The sequence below is a fragment of the Macrotis lagotis genome, chromosome 1 (assembly GCF_037893015.1).
Source record: "Macrotis lagotis isolate mMagLag1 chromosome 1, bilby.v1.9.chrom.fasta, whole genome shotgun sequence".
Taxonomy (NCBI): domain Eukaryota; kingdom Metazoa; phylum Chordata; class Mammalia; order Peramelemorphia; family Peramelidae; genus Macrotis; species Macrotis lagotis.
This window is the reverse complement of record NC_133658.1, coordinates 773,775,947-773,797,382: the sequence shown is the minus strand read 5'-3', so window position 1 is coordinate 773,797,382 and position 21,436 is coordinate 773,775,947. Positions and strand designations below refer to the sequence as shown.

Genomic DNA, 21,436 nt, shown 5'->3' with positions numbered 1-21,436 from the left:
TCATCATGTATTAAGTGGTAGAATTGGACTAGGTTTCTTTCAACCCTCAACCTACAAAGCTATTTACAAAATTTCTTGAGAGAAATGACTAGTTTTAGATTTGAGACAGAATATCTACTAAGAATCAATGTGTTGTGCATTTTTCAAACACTCTGCTTTCCATAAAATACAGTAGAATTTCTTCATTCATCAGAATGTGAGCCATCTTTTTTGTTTGAAAATTCATTCGAATAAAAGACTTTATCTGTCAACTTTCTAAAAGTAGAAAAAAGAGTGAAAAAAATTCCAAATATTATTGCATCATACAGGAATGCCCAGTTGAAGGTCACCAACTCTTGAATTTTGGAAGAGGTATTGTTTTTATTATTTAAAAAATGAAAAGAAAAAATAAAGAATGTAGATTAATAAATTAAGGTGTTAGCAAGTCTACGTTAAAACTAGAATTATTAGCCAACATGACATCTTTATAGGTTGTATAGATGCTCATTAATTTAACCACAAAATATTCTAATGTAATACTTCTGTTGTCTTCAGAGTTTAAGAATTAGATTGCTTAATCAGCTCAGGCACTGATAATCTATGAAGGTCAAATTCAAGTCTGCCTAAATTCCTCTGTTTTTCCTTCTCATGATGACTCTTCAGATAACAGGGCTTCTGGAATGTATAGGTACATCTTACTAAAGAAGTACATGCTCCTTGGTCTTCTTTGCACTTATACTAAGACTGGGACATGTCCCTACCTGCAGCCCTACTTAAACATTTCTCTTATCTTTTCTCAAAGAATGTTCCTTGAGGGCAAGGACTGGATTTGTATCATCTAGAATAACAGCATCCAACAGCACCCATATAGCATAACATCACTGCCCACAAATACACAATACATGACTGAAGCAGAAAGAGGAGAATGCAAAGGGGGCACAGCAAAGTGGTTTGTTTTCCAAAACCACATGAACAGAAATACACACACACACACACACACACACACACACACACACACACACACATATATAATTTCAAAGCACCAGATTTTTTTCAATATAAAATTAAGGGGAGTAGAAGTATCACACACACAAAATTGATCCCACTGACAATTACTGATATTTTCAAAGTTTAAATAGGTCTCACTCTAATGTGTTATCTCCCTATACATAAACATGAATAATAAGCCTGACGCATATGTCCAGTGATTTTCCTGTATGGATATGTATATTTTTGCAGTCTGTATATGTATTTATACCTGGTAAACCTGATAGCAACTGTTCAAACAGTAAGAGACACATAAAAAACATTTAACAGTACCTGTTGACAATTCCATATATAGTATGACAAGAAAGAAAAATAATTCATTAACTGAATTTTTAATGAACAGAATGTTATATCTTCCTTTACCAATATATATTCTCTTTGATTTTTTTCCTCTTAAAACTAGATACTGTCTAAGAATCAGGAACTCAAATGGAAATATTTCCTTTTTTGTGGTCACTTGGCCAATCTGTCAATAGCATTCATTGACCACTCTGCCGTACTTTAACTGCACATGTATCCATACATGTTGACAGTTACAGTCTCCCTTTTGTCTAGTGACTTTGATCTGGACAAGTCAAATGACTGCTAAAAATTTTGAGTAGTTTCCTATTTCCCACAAAATAAAATTCAATCTCCTATGCTTGGCATGCAAGATCCTCCACAAATCTACCTTTACAGCCTTTATCCCATATTACTTTCCTCAACTTACTATATGCTACAATTAAACTGTGGAGTGCATGATGTTCCCTAGACATAATCAATGCTTTTCTACCTTATAATCACCTCTTAAGTAATTTCTTCAGAAATGTTCAGTAATGCTCTCCTTCCTTTGTTCTTTAAAGACCAATTCAAATGGCATTCCCCTCCAGGAACCTTCCCACTCATACCTCACATATAGAGCTTTGTTTTGTTTCTCTTCATTTGTATTTCTATAATGCTATACATTGCTATTAGAACAGCAAAAGGAGGACCCCTTAGTCTTCTTGAAAAGTTAGGGCACCTACCATGGAGTTTGATGAGTATATACTCATGGCTTATAATTTGATTCCATAAACCTGAGACAAGCCCTTGAGTTGCTTCTTTTTTGTATTTTGTCCCTGAGCAGGAGTCTGAGACCAGCAAGCAGTGATTGTTGTCTGTATGCTGTAAAATCTAATCTTGGCTGATAATTTCTTGGATTAAAGAGACCAAGAAGTCTTGGGTTGAGTGCTGGCTTCCTAGCTAGAGACAAAATATTCTGCAATACTTTCTAAGAAAAGAGCACCACCACCAGGGGGATGCTGCAACTGAAAGAACCAAGAATTTCCAAACCATGCCCTTGGCTGATTGTGAGGTCTGAATTTGCAGAATAGTCAAATGTGAGGTGATTATGAACAGTAAAGTTTTCTTATCTCCCAGGAAATTACAGTAGATATGATGGTTATTGTTTGATATTTTAAGTATTTCTTAATGTGTACTTCTTAGTCTTCTTTAAGTATTGTTTCTTTAGCAGAAGAAATAAATTTGATATCTATTTTGTATATTAAAACCCATTTTGAAGTTAACTTGTTATTCCCTTTGAGGGGAGATCCTAGGTATAAGCTATACCTAAGTTTAGTTTTAGAAATTTATCCTAAAATTCTATTCTGGAATAGGAACATAATAAGCCAAAAAAACCTGAAAACATATGACTTTTCTCTTTGAAGTCAAACTTCTCTCAGGATGAATTTGAGCTCCATATAAATGCCGAAGTAGTGCCTTTTTGTGGGGAGGAACTCCAAGTTGTAAGGTAACTCATCCTTCCACTAAACTGTAAGTTTCATGAGAAAAAGGATTGTGTCTTACCTAAATCTTCTCTTCCCCCCACCCCCAAGTTATTTCAGGTCTGTACACAAGAAGCATTTAATAAATTTTTTCATTAGGGCAGCTAGCTGGTGCAGTGAATAGAGCAACAGCCCTGGAGTCAGGAGGACCTGAGTTCAAATGTGACCTCAGTTCAAATCTGACCTCAGACATTTAATAATTTACCTATCTGTGTAACCTTAGGAAAGTCACTTAACTCCATTGCCTTGCCAAAAAAACTAAAAAATATATTTTTAAATTAATTTTTGTATAATGAATTAAGAATAACATACTATTATTTGCAACCTAATGATAAAGTTTTCAAATGGGAACCTGTTCTCAAAATTTTAAATCACTGATATAATCCATTCAACAAATTTTTTTAGTTGTTTTTTTTTTTGCAAGGCAATGGGGTTAAGTGGCTTGCCCAAGGCCACAAGGCTAGGTAATTATTAAGTGTCTGAGGCTGGATTTGAACTCAGGTACTCCTGACTCCAGGCCCGGTGCTCTATCCACTGCGTTACCTAGCCGCCCCATTCAACAAATTTTTATTAAGTTCCTACTGTGTGCATAATTCTTTTAGATTATAAGCTCTAGGACAGTATTAATTATCTTTCTATCTCCTCCAGGGTCTAACAAAATGCTTTATATACACTAGACATTTAACAAATCATTCCTGAATTAATTAATTTCAAAAATATGAAACTTCTCTTTTTCTAATATCTGATCATCTGCCTGAAAAGACAGTAACAATTAGAGTGATCAACATATTCAAAATGTCTACTTTGTAAAAGACACTACTATTCTGTGAAAATATAGACAGTTATTGTTCAGTCATTTTTCAGTAGTTTGTGACTCTCTGTGACCTCATTTGGGGTTTTCTTGGCCAAGATACTGGAGTGATTTGCCATTTTCTTCTCCAGCTAATTTTATAGATGAAGAAACTGAGTCAAATAGAGTCAAACAACTTGCTCAGGATCTCCTAGCTAGTAAATGTCAAAGGTCAGATCTGAACTCAGAAAGATGAATCTTCCTGACTCCAGGTCCATTCTGTCCACTGTGCTATTTAGCTGCCCAAAATAAGCAAAAAGACAAGACAGATTGAGCTGAATATATTATCTGCTTCTCCCTTGTGATGTTGAAAAAGTCATTTAATGAGAGGTGAAATTTATATTGCATTTTATAACATAAAAGTAAGTTTTATAGAGGATAAACATTTCCAGGGTTTATTAAGAAGCAGGGGGACAGCTAGGTGATGCAGTGGAAAGAGCACCAGCCCTGGAATCAGAAGGCCCTGATTCAAATTTGGCCTCAATATTTTTACTTAGCTGTGTGACTTAACCCCACTGCCCCCATTAAACAAATGAACAAAAAAGAATAAGAAACAGGACCCTAATCCAATATGACATTCCAAGTTCACTGCTCTTCCTATTAAAACATACTGCTTCACATTTTCCATATCTATAAAATGAAGGAATTGACTTCTTTGGTATTGTTTCCTTCAGATTTAAGACCTATGAATATATTCCAATAAAGAGGCAACAGAAGTCAGAGGAGGAAGAATATCGTTTTAGGAAATGCTTCTCAGAGGACATAGGATTTGAACTGGGCCTTGAAAGACTGAGATCAAAGTGTAGTCTAGATAAACTGAGAAGGAGGAAGAGGAATTAGAAATACAATTTAAGGAGGAAAACAATGTAAACAAAAGTAAGGGTGCCTTAGGGTCAATTCTAAGAACAGCAAGTATTCCACTCTGATGGAAGCAAGATATTCATGAAGGTGTAGAAGGCGGTAGATTAAGGCCCATCTAGGGGAACCTGTACTCTTGGCACCTTGTTAAAGGTCATGAGACATCCAGTAACTCCTGATTGGTCCCTTAGTCCCTGAGACTAAGATTACATTGAAGATAGGCAAATAAGGTACACCTATTTAATAGGCTTTAATTAGAGAAGTTTCAATATTCCTTTGAGTGTGATGATTGGGATTCTACCCATCTTTCCCTTGGACTTACAGAAAGGAGAGGGGGGTGATTTCATTTTTTCCCCATCTAGCAGCAGTGATGGTTACATGATCATGATATTGAAAATAAGACTTGATCAGGTGAATCTGAGTCCTGATTGCCTTCTGCTATTGTTTCTTACCTAAGCACAGCAAGTGATTCTGAGAAATGAATGTTTCTAGCCCTTGATGTTATCTTGTAAGGTCAAGAATTCCTGAATTGGGGCCAGTTGTCCAACAGGAGATGAGACTGCTTCTCAGAGAAGAAGATGGTCACTCATAGAATCTTCTTAAACCTGAAAACATTAAATAGCCATGTCTTTTGTCTATGTCCATGAGATCTGAACCTTATGAGTTGCTCAGACAATATAGATCTAGAGTGAACTTGAAATATCTGTCTAATAGCTGCCAGGAGAGTAAATGTGTAATGTTATTTTATATCTTAAAGTATTTATTAATATGAGTTTATGAGTCTTGTGTGGTAGGGATATCTTTGATGATGGAGGAAATAAATCATTGTTCTATACATAATGCCTACTTTGAACAATGAGTATTTTTTTCTAGAAATGACCCTGTTAATCCCTTCTGGGGATGCTCTATATATGAGCCATATATAAGCTTTAAAAAATCTTCCCTGGAACTCAATTCTAGGGTGAGGTCACAAAGAGTCAGAAGGACTAAGAAATATGATACCTTTTCCTTGGGGTTGGCTGTCACAAACATAAATCTCTCCCTCTCAGTCCAAAGTAGCACTCTGTTGGGGCAAATAAACTATGGAACCCTAGTGGAACTTCTCTACAATTCTTCTTATTAACTACGGAGTGGTAAATTCTTCCTAGCTCAGTCACAATCATACTCAATACAAACCATGATACAGGGACTAACCTCAGTAGGAATCAATAGTGTTATATACGCAGACTTGGACCGCAATTGAGGCAGCTGATGGTGTTGTGGAGCTAAAACTAGGCCTGGAGTCAGGAAGTTCAAATTCAGTGACAGACACTTACTAGCTTTGTGACCCTGGACAAGTCATTTAACCTCTGCCTCAGTTTCTTCAACTGTAATTTGGGGATAATACCTATCTCACAGAGTGGCTGTGAACACGGTCAAGTAAGATTATATTTGTAAGATTAGCTTAGGACAGTGGTAGGCACTGTATTCCTTCTCCTAAAAGGGGCATAATTTCCAGTAACAAGGAAAGTAGATACTCTACTCTCTATAGGCAAGACACCCGGAGTAATGTCTTTAAAAAGACACTGATAAGCTGGCAACCAGGACAGTGAAGGGCCTTGAAAGCATGTTGTATGTAGATCAGTTGAATATCAATGGGAATACCAATTAATAAATGGTCAAATGATATAAATAGGCAATTTTCAGATGAAGAAATTAAAGTTATCTATAGTATGAAAAAATGCTTCAAATCATTATTGATTACAGAAATCCAAATCAAAACAGCTCTGAAGTATCACCTTATGCCTATCAAATTGGCTAAAATGACCAAAAAAAAAAAACTGTAGGGATGTGGGAAAATTAGAACACTAAGTGCATTGCTGGCAGAGTTGTGAACTGATCCAACCATTCTGGAGAGTAATTTGTAACTAAGTCCAAAAGACCACTACTAAGTCTTTATCCCAAAGAGATCATAAAAAGGGGGAAAGACCCACATGTACAAAAGCATTTATAGCAGTTCTTCTCATAGTGGCAAAGAATTGAAATTTGAATGGATGCCCATCATTTAAGGAATGGTTGAACAGCTTGTAGTATATGAAAGTGATGCAGTACTATTGTTCTGTAAAAAATTATGAGATTCAAACCTGGAATGACTTATATGAACTAATGTTGAGTGAAAGTGAGCAGAACCAGAACAACATTGTACACATTAACAGAAATATTGTGTGATTATCAACGATGAGAGTTCTTCTCAGCAATACAGTGATTAAAGATATTCTAAAGGAATTGTGATGAAAAATGCCATCCACATCCTGAGAAAGAACTATGTAGTCTGAATGGGAATCAAAGCATACTTTTTTCATTTTAAAAAATTTGTCTTTTTCCTCATGTTTTTCCTTTTTGTTCTGAGTCTTCTTTCACAACATGACTAATATGAAAATATGTATTAATATGATTATACATGTATAACCTATATTAGATTACTCACTGTCATGGAAGAGAAAAGAGGGAGGTAGAAAAATGTGAAAATGAATGTTGAAAGCTACCTTTGCACAAATTGAAAAAATAAAATTAAAATTAAAAAAGAAAGAAAGAACTAGGCATATTTAATCTGGAGAAGAGAGAACTAAGAGGGCCATGACAACAGTCTTCAAGCATCTGAGAAACAATCACTGGAGGAAGAATAAGATTCATTTCTATGGGACTCAAAAGGCAGAACTAGGACCAATAGGAAGAAACTGAAAAGAGACTAATTTATGCTAGATGTGTGGGGAATTTCCTAACAATTAGAGTTATCCAGAATGGAAAATGAGTACTTCAGTATGTGGTAATGAAGCTGGGAAAATGACCCTGGAAGAGGATTGATGTGGGTTTTCTTTGGATGAAGAAATCACAGAACTCTCACTGAGGAATGGGTGAAAAGGATTAAATTTTAATTCACAGTTTACTGAAAAAGTCCACAGATTCTTTTTCACAAGGTAAAGCAAGTGGATTCTTTTTTTTTTTTTTTAAAGATAGTGGGTTTAAACAAAGAAGAAACAGGTTGATCAGACTATCAAGGAAAGAAATAGAAACAGCCATGAGACAATGGCTAAGTTTAGACCAACATGGATTCAGCATGGAGAAGAGGGTGGGCAGAAACTTAATAGGGAGCCTAGCCCACCTATAAGGAGGAGTCATTGGGAGGGGATCAAGGAGTGACCTACCTGGACATGACTGAAGTCAGACATGCACCTTGGAATGCTAAAAACCATATTAGAAAAAAAATGTTTGTCTAGCTTTCCTATAATAGCTTGTCTGATATTTTCTCTGGGCCTCTGACATCCCATTTTTCAGTCTAACCTTCTTCTCAGGTAAATTCACTAAGATAATAGAAAGCAACTTTAGTCCCTTCCCCCTTCTGCACCTGTCTGGGTTTTAGGTGTATGCCTGACTCCAAGGTGTATGCCTGACTCCATTCTTGTCCAAGTGGTTCACTCTTTCCAAGTGTACCCCCTTCCCCTGATTCCTCCATGTACAGGAGATGGGCTAGGTTCCCTATAATGGTTCAGCCCACCCTCTCCTCCATGGATACATGTTGATCTAAATCCAGTGACCATCTAGTCGCTGTTTCCTTTCCCTTTCTTAACTGTAGTTGTTTCTTCTTTGCTTTAACTTACTGTCTTCTTTAAAAACTGCTTTTCTTTATCTTGCTAAAAGTTACCTGTGAACTTTTTGCACTAACCTGTAAATTAAAATTCATAATTTTTCTTACCCTTCTGAGGCAGTCTTTTTTGATTTCTTCACCCAACAATGAACCTATATCTATTCATAAGCCTCCTCCTCAAGCTCCTTGATGATCTTCAAGCAGAAGCTGGATGATGACTTGGTAAGTATGTTGTTATGGTAGGGATTCCTTTTAGAATCATGACTGCTGACATCCTATCCAGTTGTCAGATTCTATGAATGTGGCTGGTGCCAATATTCCTTTTGGTGTTTTTGTCCACATCTTACCCTTCATTTAAGGAAAGAGGATCTGTGGAGTAAGTTGGACTTTGTTGTTCAGTCTTTTCCTATGGGCTTGGGGAACAGAGTTTGGAAATAGTTTTGGGGGATTTATTCCCTTTTTTTGCTTTTTTTGGCTCTGTCCCCATCAGTTCATACTCCACAACTGCCAAAATGGTTTTCCTAAAACATTGCTCTGAGCAGCAGACGTTATTACCTAGACATCTGCTAGGACTCTCTCTCTTTGCCAAAAGTAGAGTAGAGAATAATATTTCAACTTGCCTTAGAGATAATTTCATCTCTCAAAAGGTTAAGGAGCCAATTAAAATTCTATGCTGAATCTGGTTTTCAAAATGGTTGCAGTAGGTGTAAATGATATGAAACCTTGGATGGAATGGGTCTAGGTATGGATTGGACCAAATGAGTACTTCAACTCTTAAATTATGTGATTCTGCGGGAAGTGAAAAATTTCTTCTTACAGTATATGGTAGAAAAAGAAGTGGAAATCTGAGTTATTCTGTTTTGATACCTAAATTTTGGAAAACCTATTTTCAAGCAAATCAAAAGAAAGAAAGACAAAATCCCTTTGACACAAATGCTCCAGAGGGAAGTCAGCCCAAATGGATAGCAAATGCCCAAGAAAGTTCTAAGGCATAAGGAGAGACAATTTCAATAACAAAGGAAAATGAAGAGATAGAAATGAATGTGAATGGAATTCACTAACCAACAAAAGTTTTAAAAATAAATGTACAGAAGATGGAAGTGAGACTTGGTACCAGAAAAACCTGAAAGTGTGACAGAAGCAAAGAACAATAAAAATTATGTTCAGTTGTTACTGCTGCTGGTGGTTGCTATTGGTGGTGGTGGTGGGGTGTTGATGTTTTTTGTTTTGTCCATTTTGGAAGACCATTATATTAGGGAGGTGATAACATGACACACAAGTGAGTTGAATTTGAGTAAGGGGGATTGGATAGAAGGGGAGGGCAAACTTTTCAGTCACAAGCTTCAGTTTTTCCCTCTGGGTCCAGTGACCAGATATAGATCAGGATGCCGGGAATGACTCTGGATGCAATGGAGACCTTTTTTTTTTTAAATTAGGTCTTCCAGGTTTCAGTTTGAGGTAATATCCATTCAGTCATTAAGGTTAGGTATGAGAGAGATGAGATTGATTGGTTGTTTGGTTCTTGTGCTTCATTATTTTTTTAAATTTATTGATTTATTTTCATTCATTTGTACATGCATATTTCCAAGTTACAAAATTTCCCTCCACCCTCCCTTCCCACCCAGCTCCCCTAGTAGAGAACAGTGAGGTTAGCATTTTGCATATATATTTTGTTAAACACATTTACAAATTAGTGATTTTTGTCATGAGGAATTAGAATTAAGGGAAAGGGATATGAGAAAGTTTTTATAAAGTGTTCATCAGATTTAGTAGGGCTGTTTTTTTTCCTAGTGTGCTTTGTTTTGTTTTTTCTTCCTCTGTTTGGGGAAAATATAGTCAATTACCAGTCTAATACAGTTGTCCTAGCTCTCTGGACTGTCAAGAAAAGTTGTTTCCATCAAAGTTGTTCATCTCATAATGTTGTTGATGTGTACATTGTTCTCTTGGCTCTACTCCCTTCACTAAGCATTAGATCCCGTAAGTCATTCCATGCTTCTCTAGAATCCAGCCATTTATGGTTCCTTAATGAACAATAATATTCCATAGTATTCAACTAATTGATGGGCATCCCTTCAATTTCCAATTCTTTGCCACTACAAAAAGAGCTGCTATCAATATTTTGGAATATATAAGACTTTTCCCATTTTTAAAAAAAATTTCTTATGGGTATTGTCCTAGAATTGGAATTTCTAGGTCAAAGGGTATGAACAGTTTTATTGCTTTGGGCATAGTTACATATTGCTCTCCAGAAAGGTTGGATCTGCTCACAACTCCACCACAATGCATCAATGTCCCAATCTTCCCACAACCTCTCCAACTTTGATCATCTTCCCTTTTCCTCATTTGGGCTAATCCAATAGGTGTGAGATTATACCTCATTGTTGTTTTAATTTGTATTTCTCTAATCAATAGCAATTTGGAGCATTTTTTTCATATGCTTATATATAGCTTTAATTTCTTTATTTGAAAATTGTTCATATCCTTTGACCATTTATCTATTAGTGAATGACCTGTGATCTTGTAAATTTGATGCATTTCTCTAGATATTTTAGAAATGAGCTTGCCATTCATTTTTGAAGACAAACAAGAGACATTGCTAAGTTTGAAACAAATTACAATATGTCCAACTGTGGCTGATCAGACCAATGCGAGATCAGAATGCTCTATCAAGAGGTAGTTCATGTGAACACCTGGGGTGCTTACTCTAAACTTATATCATGTCTCCTTTGAGCTGCTTCAATTCTGCCTTCCACCTAGAGTGCAGTACCCTTTCTTGATGAGGGCACCTCCATGCTGAGTGGTCCTGTGCCAGGGTGTCCCATGAAATACAATCAATTCTAAAGTTCTTAAGAGAGATCTTCAGGATGTCCCAATATCTCTTCTTCTGACCCCCTTGTGAGCTCTTGCCCTAAATGAGTTCTCCATAAAATAATCTTTTTGGGAAGCATACTTCTGGCATTCTAACAACATGCCCAGTCTATCATAGTTGTATTTTCTGTAGTAATGTTGGAATGCTAGGCAGTTTAGCTTGAGAAAGGACCTCATACTTTGTTGCATTTTATCCTACCAGGCGATCTTTAGAATCTTCCTAAGACAATTAAAAATGGAAGCAATTCAATTTCCTTCCATGGTACTGGTTGGTAGAATGTTCAGTTTTCACAGGTATACAGCAATGAGGTTGGCACAACAGCTCTATAAACCTTCAGTTTGATAGTTAGTCTAATACCTCTTTTCTCCCACATCTTCTTTCAGAGCCTCCCAAATACTGAGCTAGCTCTGGCAATGCTTGTATCAACCTCATTGTCAATATGTGCCTCCCTGGAAAGTATACTGCCAAGGTAAGTGAACTTGTCCACGTTTCTCAAAACTTCTCCATTTGCTATAACTGGTGGTTCCACATATTGATGGTGTGGTGCTGCTGGTGGAACACCTGTGTTGCTAACTTTTAGGTCAAAATTAGATCAAGCAGCAGAGAATTGATCATACTTTGTTGCATCTGAGCTTCAGAGGCTACATTGAGTACACAGTCATCTGAAAACAGAAAGTCATGCACCAATACTCCCTCAACTTTGAAAAGGCTTGTAGCCTTTTCAAGTTGAAGAATTTGCCATCAGAGCAGTAACTGATTTTGATGCCATGTTTATCTTCAGTGAAGGTGTTTGATAACATGGCTGAAAACATCATGCCAATAAGCATGGGAGCAAGGACTCATTCTTATTTCACTCCATTGGTGACCTGGGAAATCTTGAGAGCATCATCCATTATCCAGAACCTAGGCAAGCATGCCATCATGAAATCTACAATACCGATGAACTTCTCCAGGCAACCAAATTTGACATAATTTTCCATAAACCCTCTAGACTAATGGTATCAAAGGCCTTAGTTAGCTATACAAATGTTGTATATAAGACCTCTGTTCTGCTCTTGCATTTTTCTTGGAGTTGTTAGGCAGCAAACACAATATCAACAATTCCTCTACTCTTTCTGAAGCCATACTGGCTCTCAGGAAGGTAGTCATCTTCCAGGAAAAAGATCTGGCAAGAATCTTAGCAGCAATGACTAAAAGAGGGATTGTCCAGGAGAATTTATTCCCTTTATCTTGGAAGATGGAGGAGATTTGAATGTCCTAGGCTCCTTTAAAGTAGCAAAGAACTTTGGTTTATTACTATCTGCATAAAGCTGAATTTTATCTGCCTTCTTACTGAGCCAAGTGTCCTTATCTCTTTTAAGCTTTGCTTATATTTTACTTTTGATGGAATTCAATGCTGCCTTCTTAGCAATGAATGAATATTCTACTGCTAAACCATGTGGAGTTGTTGATTTTTTTATTTAGCAACTTCTGTATTTTCCCATCATTTTCATCAAACCAGTCTTGATGTTTGTGAGTTTTCTGACCCAAATCTTTGAAAACTTCCCACTCTTTTTCTGCTCCACTGTTGCCAAATGTGTGTTGGCTCAGTTTTCCCTCCAAGTTAGCAACAAACTGTTCCTGCTCACAGAAACACTCTAATTTCTTAACATTAATTCTTTTGGTGGTCATTTTGCCATGGGACCTCTGCTTCAGTTGAATGTGAGCATTTAGTTTGAAGAGGATGAGTATGTGATTAGTCCATCACTCTGCACCACACATTGTCTGTGACACTTTCAAATTCTTTGTCTCTTCTTAACAATCACATAGTCCATTAGATGCTAATGTTTGCTACAAGTGTCTATCCAGGAAGTTTTATTGTATTTAGGTAAATGGAAGAAAGTGTTTGTGATGTGGTCATAAGATGCATGTCTTCAGTAGTAGGTTATCATTGCTGTAGCTATTTTCAACTCTATTCCTCCTAAGAACTCCCTACTATATCTATATCTAGAGCCTACTCTAGAAATAAAGTCACCCTGATTTATAAGCCTGTACTCTTTTGGTACATTGATGAATAGGGTTTCCAGGTCTTTATACAATTTTTCTTTGACTCCATCAGGATTCATTATGGTGGGAGCATTGGCACTGAGGATGATGGCATGGTATTTTCCTGTAAGTAGCAATCTCATTGTCATGAGCCTGTCATTCATTTATTTTGGTAGGCATTGAAGCCTGTTGACTGCATTAGTTTTGATTGCAAAACCTAGCCCAGATTCATGTCACTCCCCTTCACTCCAGAAAATGTGTATCTAGTTCCAACTTCAGTAAGCTGGTCTTCATTTACTAGCCTTGTTTCACTCAAAGCTATTATGTGAATATGATACCAAGAGTTGTTCATCTTTTGGGTCTATTGAATCTTGTGCTGTCTATGAGTGTGCACACATTTGATGCAATGATGATGAGTGGAATCTTCTTTGAAGAAGTTTTTGTAGACTTTTTTGTGTCTCATTTACATTGTGGGATAACTATCTGTCATTGTTATTAGGCTAGGGCTAAGTAAATAGATAATTTTTAGGGCACCTTTTCTGTCCCTTCCTCACACCAGGAAGTAAGCTGTGCAATCATTAAAGGGGATGCTCAGTCATCCTGGGGACTGCTGAATCCCACTACTGCTTTCAGTAGAGAAATGAACTATGGCCTGGGACACCTGTGTGCAGGGTTGTGACTACAGCTTCCAGTGTATCTACACCTGTTGCTTTGTCACTTGTATGCTATCACAGGACTTTGAGGAATGATATAGTGGTATGGATGTTTTTTGATTCATGAATAAATTTAATTTAAATGAGGCAGAGTTGTATAAAGTAATTGGCCTCACTCTCTCTTCCACAGTCATCATGATTCAAGACACAAGGCAGTAAAGAAAACTGGTGATGGTTCTAGATGCAGTGGATGACCTTGGCATCTTTGATGTCTAACCAAACTCTAAGAGCTGCACAGCACCTGCTTCAGTTACCTTCACTGTTGGAAGTGTTCTCATCTGTCCATTCAACCAGTGGAAGACTTCACAAACTTGGGGTAGACATCTCTGCAAATTCACTGATGAATTTGAGCTCCCTCAGTTACCCTCAACCTGGTTTAACTCACCTGCTGAGATGTTTCACAGGGGTGTGGTTGATGTGCATGCTGTAACTTCTTGGAGCCACAGTAAGAGTTAGGTGGCTCATGTGGATATCAAAGGTGGAAAGCAGTTCTGAAAAGGACTTGGCAGTCTTCACACAAGGTACTAGTCTTTCTTGAACACACTCCACCTCCCAAGAGATGAAGCAAAGTGTTTAAGAATGATCACTTCCAAAAAAAAAAAGAAGGAAAAAAATTGTTGGAACAGTAAGACCCTCAGTGTTTAAGACTGGGGAAAAAGAAAAGAAACAAGGAACCTCTTTTTGCATAATCCAAAAAAAAAAAACCAATCTGGGAGGGCAAACCTTCAGAGTTTCTGGTCAAAATAGAAACAATTGCTTTTGAATTCATTATAAAGCAATCAGGGACCAAACAAGGTCCAAGTGGGCTGTTTCTGAGACTCAGTGTTAGTCAATCAAGGAGAGTTAATGGATTTGGGGCCTACAAACTCTGCTAGATCTTTGGGCAGAGTACGCACAATTAGAGAAGTAAAGGAGAGAAATGAAGGAAAGAAGATTAAGGAAGGGAGATATGTGTCCCAAAAGAGATAAAAGACAAAAAAAGGAAAAGGACCTATTTGTACCAAAAAACTCTAGTTATTGTAGCTCTTTATTGGCGACAAAGAATTAGAAATTGAGGGGATGCCTATCAACTGAGGAATGGCTGAATAAACTGTCATGTATAATTATTATGGAATACTATTCTGCTATAAGAAATGATGAGCAAGACACTCAGAAAAACCTTGACTTACATGATCTGATGCAAATTGAAATGTATTAATGTGCAAAGTAACAGCAATATTATAAAATGATCAACTGTGAATTCGTCTCAGCAATACAATGACCCAAGTCAACTCTAAGTGATTTATGATAAAAAATATTATCTATTTCCAGAGAAAGAACTGATGCTGTCTGAAAACAGATTGAAGCATACTCTTTTTACTTTTCTTTATTTTGCTTGAGGTTTTCTATTTGTTTTCTTTCAGTGTGAGTGAGTATTATGAAAATGTTTTGCATGACTATAGATGTATAACCTATATTGAATTACTTGCCTTCTCAATGTGGGGATGGGGGTAGATAGAAGGAAGGGAGAGAATTTAGAACTCAAAGTTTTAAAGATAAACATTAAAATTGTATTTACAATTGACTGCTGGAAAATAAAGACTAAGAATTTTAAAAAAGAGATAGATTTTGATGAAAAATTGATTGTCCAGAGAAAAGCAATTAACATGGTGAAGGGCTTTGAGTGCTTGTTGCATGAGAATTAGTTGAAGGAATTGGATATGTTTAGCCTGAATAAAGGGGGGGAAGAGGAAGGAAGGGAGGAAGGGAGGAAGGGAGGGAGGGAGGGAGGAAGGAAGGAAGGAAGGAAGGAAGGAAGGAAGGAAGGAAGGAAGGAAGGAAGGGAGGGAGGGAGGGAGGGAGGGAAGAAGGGAATGAAGGGGAGGGAGAGAGGGAGGAAGGGAGAAAGAGCTAAAGGGAGGGAGAGAGAGAAAGGAAGGAAAGAAGGAAGGAAGGAAGAAAAGAATGAATGAAGGGAAGGAAGGAAGGAAGGGAGGGAGAAAAGAAGGAGGGGGGAGGGTAGAATGAAGGACTTAAACTTTACCTGGAATTTTTGTCTTGCTTTTGTTGGATGCTTAGTTGGATGTGATAGGTTATAATCCCTGGCCAGAATTCCAAAATTGACTCTTCAGGTAAAAGAGATTTTCTAGGCAATGAAATGAGAGAATAAAGAGAATAACTATTGGGTCAAAGAGGTCTAATGATTGTAGTGCATAATAACAGAAAAGAAGTTCATAGAACAAAATAGTAGTGATGCAGGGAAATGATGTAGAGAATTATTAATGTTGCTTTAATGATGTTAAAATCTTGTTAATCAGGGTTGTTTGCTCTTGAGATGTAAATTGTCCCCCTGTCAACCATATCCTGTCTCTCCTTGTTACTGTAGTTTGTTTCTTGTCCCCCATTTTCCTCCTTCACCTAACCTTGGCCATATGAAGCAATTCAAACTTCTGATGATAAAAGTGCTGTTAACTTTTTCTGCTACTCTACCACCTTCCTTATGCTGATCATCTTTGCTTCTCTTGCCCATTATCAAAGGTTTACAGATTGAAGACAGAAGATTTAAGGTCACTCAAAAGGCAAAGGAATTTGTTGGTGTGACACGAAATGACTTGTTGAACTTGAGGGTCTAGAGCCTTGGGAAAGAAAGGACCAGAATGTAGCTTGCCATGGAAGATACCTGGCCCAAAGTGTAAGACCACTCCCCAAGCACTAACCTCTGTCCAACCTAACACAGAAGGATATTTAATAGGAAGCACCACCCCTTCGAGGTCTTTGCTTCTTCCAGGCTTCCATTCGGAAAGATGGGACTTTCTTATGCTCTTCCTTAAGCCATGGGTGGAACCCTGGGCCTCACACTATGTGGCCAGTTAAGTCAAGCCTCAGGGCTGCCTGCCCTTTTCTTCTCTCTCTCTCTCTCTCTCTCTCTCTCTCTCTCTCTCTCTCTCTCTCTCTCTCTCTTTCTCTCTCTCTGTCCTCAGGGTGATTATTGCTTTACTTACTGATTTTGAGATATGTACTTCATAGCAATATTTTACCATAACAAAATCCTAAGCAGTTTTAAATTCCCAGAGAGCTGCAAATTCTTTTGCCTTTTCAGTGGCCTTGAATATTCTGTCATCAGTCTCTAAATCTTTAATAATCAGCAAGAGAAGCAAAGATGATCAGCATAAGGAAAACAGTAGAGTAGCAGAAAAAGTTAACAGCACTTTTATCATCAGAAGTATGAATTGCCTTAGTCATCTCACATTTTTCTCTCTCTAGGTATAAACTTTATATTTGTGGTTTTTGTTCACAGTATGTTCCTTCAATGTTTTTTTTTACTAGTAATGTGGTAACCAGGAGGAGAATGTTCTCCAGGAGCCCATCATACTACATTTTCTCCGCTAAACTGTTTATTAAATATCTTATTTCAAATTAATATATCCTATGATTGGCAAAGTAAACTCTGGATGGATTTTATGAACTATGGTTTTGAGCAGATGGTGCTCCACAGAGAATCTCAAAACTGTTTACTTTTCTGAAATTCCAGAATGGATCCCCCATAAGCCTTGAGAAACATTGGAAAAGAAGAATCAATGAGGCTTTGTGATTGGCTGGAAATTGGAAGAGGCAGAGAAGCATTAATTAAACATTATTCCCTGGTTTTTTTTTGAACCTGAGTGACTGAGAAAATGGTGATACCATTAACAAAAATGGAAAAGTTTAGAGAGAAAGGAGATTGCTTAGGGGAGAAATGTTATTTATCTTTACATATATTGAATTTAAAGTAAGAAGACGACATTTGTTCTTGTTCCATTATACATTCAACTAGATGTCCTTCTCTGCCCTTTCCAATTAAATTCAAATCAAGCTAGTAAACATTCATTATAAACCTATTATTGCTAGTTTTCTAAAGGAGAGGAAGATATTGAAGGTGTGGGAAAAAAGTTCAGACTGAAAAAAGTGATGGAGATCATCGGTAAAAACTTAACAGTATTTCTTCTCCCTTATTAATAATAGATCTTTATAAGCTTGATGAATGAAAGATATTGCTTGACCTTCATTCTTGAAGAGGAATGACATCAGAAAGGAAATATCATGACTTGCAAGTGATCAGGTTTTAAGTCAGGGAGGACTGTGCAAAATCACCAAGCCTCACTCTCCCTTCTGTACTGGATGAGAGATAATCTCAGAGAGAAGGTATAGCAATGAGGGAGACTGGGAAAGGTTTCTTCTAGAAGGTGAGATTGAACTGTCTTAAGAGAGCTAAGAAGTGAAATTGAGTAAGGAGAGTATTCCAGGTGAGTAGGATAGTCAAACAAAGTGGAGAGTCCAGTGTAAGACACTGTATTGCCTGGGTTATAGATTAAATGAAGGGGAGTATAGTGAAAGAAGTCTGAAATGTAGGAAGAAACTTGGTTGTGAATGCCAAATTGATATTTTATTGAGCAAATAAAAGGAAGCCACTGGATTATAGTGAATAGTAGTATCACATAGACTTTCATTTTAGGAAGATCACTTTGGCATCTGAGTGGAGGATGAACTGGAATGGGGAAAGATTTGAGTCTGAAAGACCAGTTACAAGAAAATTATAATAGCCCACATATGAAATGATAAGGGTCTATACAAGGATAGAAGATGTATCAGAAGAGAGGAAAGTACAAAATGTGGGAGGAGCCAAGATGGTGGAGTGAAGGTGGGAAATTCTGGCAGCTCTACCCCAGACCACCCCAAATGCCTTAAAAATTATGACTAACCAAATTCTAGAGTGGTAGAACCCACAGAAAGATTGAGTGAAACAATTTTCTGGTCCAAGACAACTTGGAAGATCCATGGGAAGGGTCTATCCCATTGGGGTTGGAAAGGGCTGCAGTATAACCTGCGCCAGAGGAGTGAAACAGCTTCAGCCATGCAGGAATAGCTCTTGGGAAGCCTGAGTCCTTGGGGATAGACACTTGGATCAGTGACAGCAGGGCAGTTTCCAGATCTCTCAGCCCAGGGATCACCAAGAACACCTTGGAAGGTCAGAGGGAAAACTCTGCTGCATCAGAGTGAGTGTGGAGTCCAGGACAGTGTAGCCCCAGCCCAGAAACCAGAAGCAGGCTTTCGAAGCCACCAGCAGCTACTTTCAGAGCTCTCTGCCCATGGAAGAAAAGGGGGTCAGGGAGACTTCAGAGGCCTCTCTGCTTTCCCTGGAGCAGGACTCTGTTGCTTTGCTCACGCTAAGTCCAGGTTGCAGTCTGGGCCCCCCATACTGCCATAGCAGAGCAGAGACCCTCCTCCAGGGCAGAGGGGAGTGCTTGTGGTCATACACAAACCAGAGCACAGCCCAGGAGAGCAGTCAGAGCTTCTCATAAGAACCTGGAGAAATTGATGTCCCCCAAACCCTCAAAAGCTTGGGAAAGTGGGTCCTCCATCCAGAAGCAGAGCCCTACCCCTTAGCAGAGTTAAGATCAGGTCATAGGCTGGGGAAATCAGCAAGCAAAGAAGAAAAAGAATATGACTATAGAAAAGTACAAAATGGAAACTGCTTGAGCAGGAAATCCCATGATCAGACTTACCTTTGAGGAATATAAATTAGAAAGCAATGTAGCAATTGTATTAGAGATAAAAGAAAGAGTGAAAGGAGGGACTACTTCTGATTAAAATAGAAATGCTCCACAGCTAGATCTGATGCTCTATGAAGAGACCAAGTCTGGTCATGTCAAATTTGGGAATTATTTTTCAAGAATATAGGTTGAAATAATGAGAATTGATGTCTAGGTGGTACAGTGGATAGAGCACTGACCTTGGAATCAGGAGGACAGGAGTTAGAATCTGGTCTCAAATACTTGCCACTGACTGTGTGACCTTGGGCAAGTCACTTAAACCTGATTGTTTCTCATTCAAGGCCATCTCCAGTTAACCTGATTCATATCTGGTTATGGAACAAGATGGCTCTGGTAAAGAAAGTGAGGTTGGTGACCTAGCACAGCACCCCCCTTAATCAAATCCAATTCATGTGCTTGTCATGGCATCACCTCCCTGATGTCATGGTCTTCTTCAAAAATGGAGGACAAACATTATTATCATTATTATTATTATTATTATTATTATTATTATTATTGTTATTATTATCTATATTGAGTAAGAAGTTGGATTAAGTGACAACTAGAAAGTCTTTACCAATTATAAAATTCTCTGAGATTAGTCAAAGATATATATATATATATATATATATATATGTATACATATATATATATATATATATTTTACTGGTGGGTGGAAGCCTTTCCATGCCAACAGTCCGTGATCATTCTTATTCTTTTTTTTATCAAAGGTTTTATTTGAGTTTTACAATTTTCCCCCCATCTTACTTCCCTCCCCCACCATGGAAAGCAATCTCAGTCTTTACTTTGTTTCCATGTTGTACATTGATCCAAATTGAGTGTGATTAGAGAGAAATCATATCCTTAAGGAAGAAACAAAAAGTAGAAGAGATAACAAGATCAGACAATAAGATATCTCTCTTTTTTTTCTAAATTAAAGGGAATAGTCCTTGAACTTTGTTCAAACTCCATGGCTCTTTATCTGGATACAGAGGGTATTCTCCATTGCAGACAGCCCCAAATTGTCCTTGATTGTTGCACATATGGACTGAGCAAATCCATCAAGGTTGATTGTCACTCCCATGTCGCTGTTAGGGTGTACAGTGTTTTTCTGGTTCTGTTCATCTTGCTCAGCATCAGTTCATGCAAATCCCTCTAGACTTCTCTGAATTCCTGTCCCTCCTAGTTTCTAATAGAACAATAGTGTTCCATGACATACATATAACATAGTTTGCTAAGCCACTCCCCAACTGAAGGATATTTACTTGATTTCCAATTCTTTGCCACCACAAACCGAACTGCTATGAATATTTTTGTACAAGTGATGTTTTAACTCTTTTTTCATCATCTCTTCAGGGTATAGACCCAGTTAGTGATCACCCTTATTCTTGAAAAAAAATTCCCCTCTTGGAGCATCCCTCAGAAAATTCATAATGACAAGTAAAACATTTTAAAGGAAGGTTGTTTCTAACCTCTTGGCTATTTTGTCCATTTTTGCAGCACCTATGTTGCTGCATCCCCAGCCTTCCAGGAGCATTTAAATAGGGTAATAAAAACTCACATGTCAAAATTTTCTGATGATTTTGGTATACCATGGCCCAAAGCCCTAGCTCCTTAACCTCCTCAATCTCTAGATTGTCCCTTTTGGGAAACACAAACTTTCACCCCCTTTAAATTGTTACTGGATGTCCCATGACTCTGTCAACCCTGAGCAACATTTATTGAGGGTCAAAGGGTCCCTTCATTTCCTATTACAAGGAGCTCATGCAATCCATTTCAGCCTTTGAACATCTGATGTCCCAGTTCCACTCTAGGCCACTCTCTGACCAAGAGAACTCACCTCTGGAACCTGGGAATTGAATAGAACAGAATTGTCATCTTTGAAAGGACATGTTGTAACCCTGATAGGAAGGAGCCATACTATATATTCTGTTATACTCAAATTGGCATAGATAGCTAGATCTACCTCTCCTATTTTAGAAGGCCCCAACACATTAGTTGACCTTGCCACCCATTAGAGACCTCTCCCTATGTCTAACTAAGACTGAGAAGCAGCTTACATCTGTGGTAGATAGCCCTCCCAAGATTCTGAATGAGGGGTGACAATAACTAATGACTC

At 37.7% G+C, this 21,436-nt stretch overlaps 1 long non-coding RNA gene across 1 annotated transcript; it reads left to right on the top strand.

The window, feature by feature from the left end:
- The first annotated feature begins 11,251 nt into the window (after positions 1-11,251).
- On the top strand, positions 11,252-15,342 carry LOC141488208 (uncharacterized). Its single transcript, XR_012468612.1, has 3 exons — positions 11,252-11,499; positions 13,129-13,181; positions 13,899-15,342. It is a non-coding gene; the product is annotated as an uncharacterized LOC141488208 (long non-coding RNA).
- Positions 15,343-21,436: the final 6,094 nt, after the last annotated feature.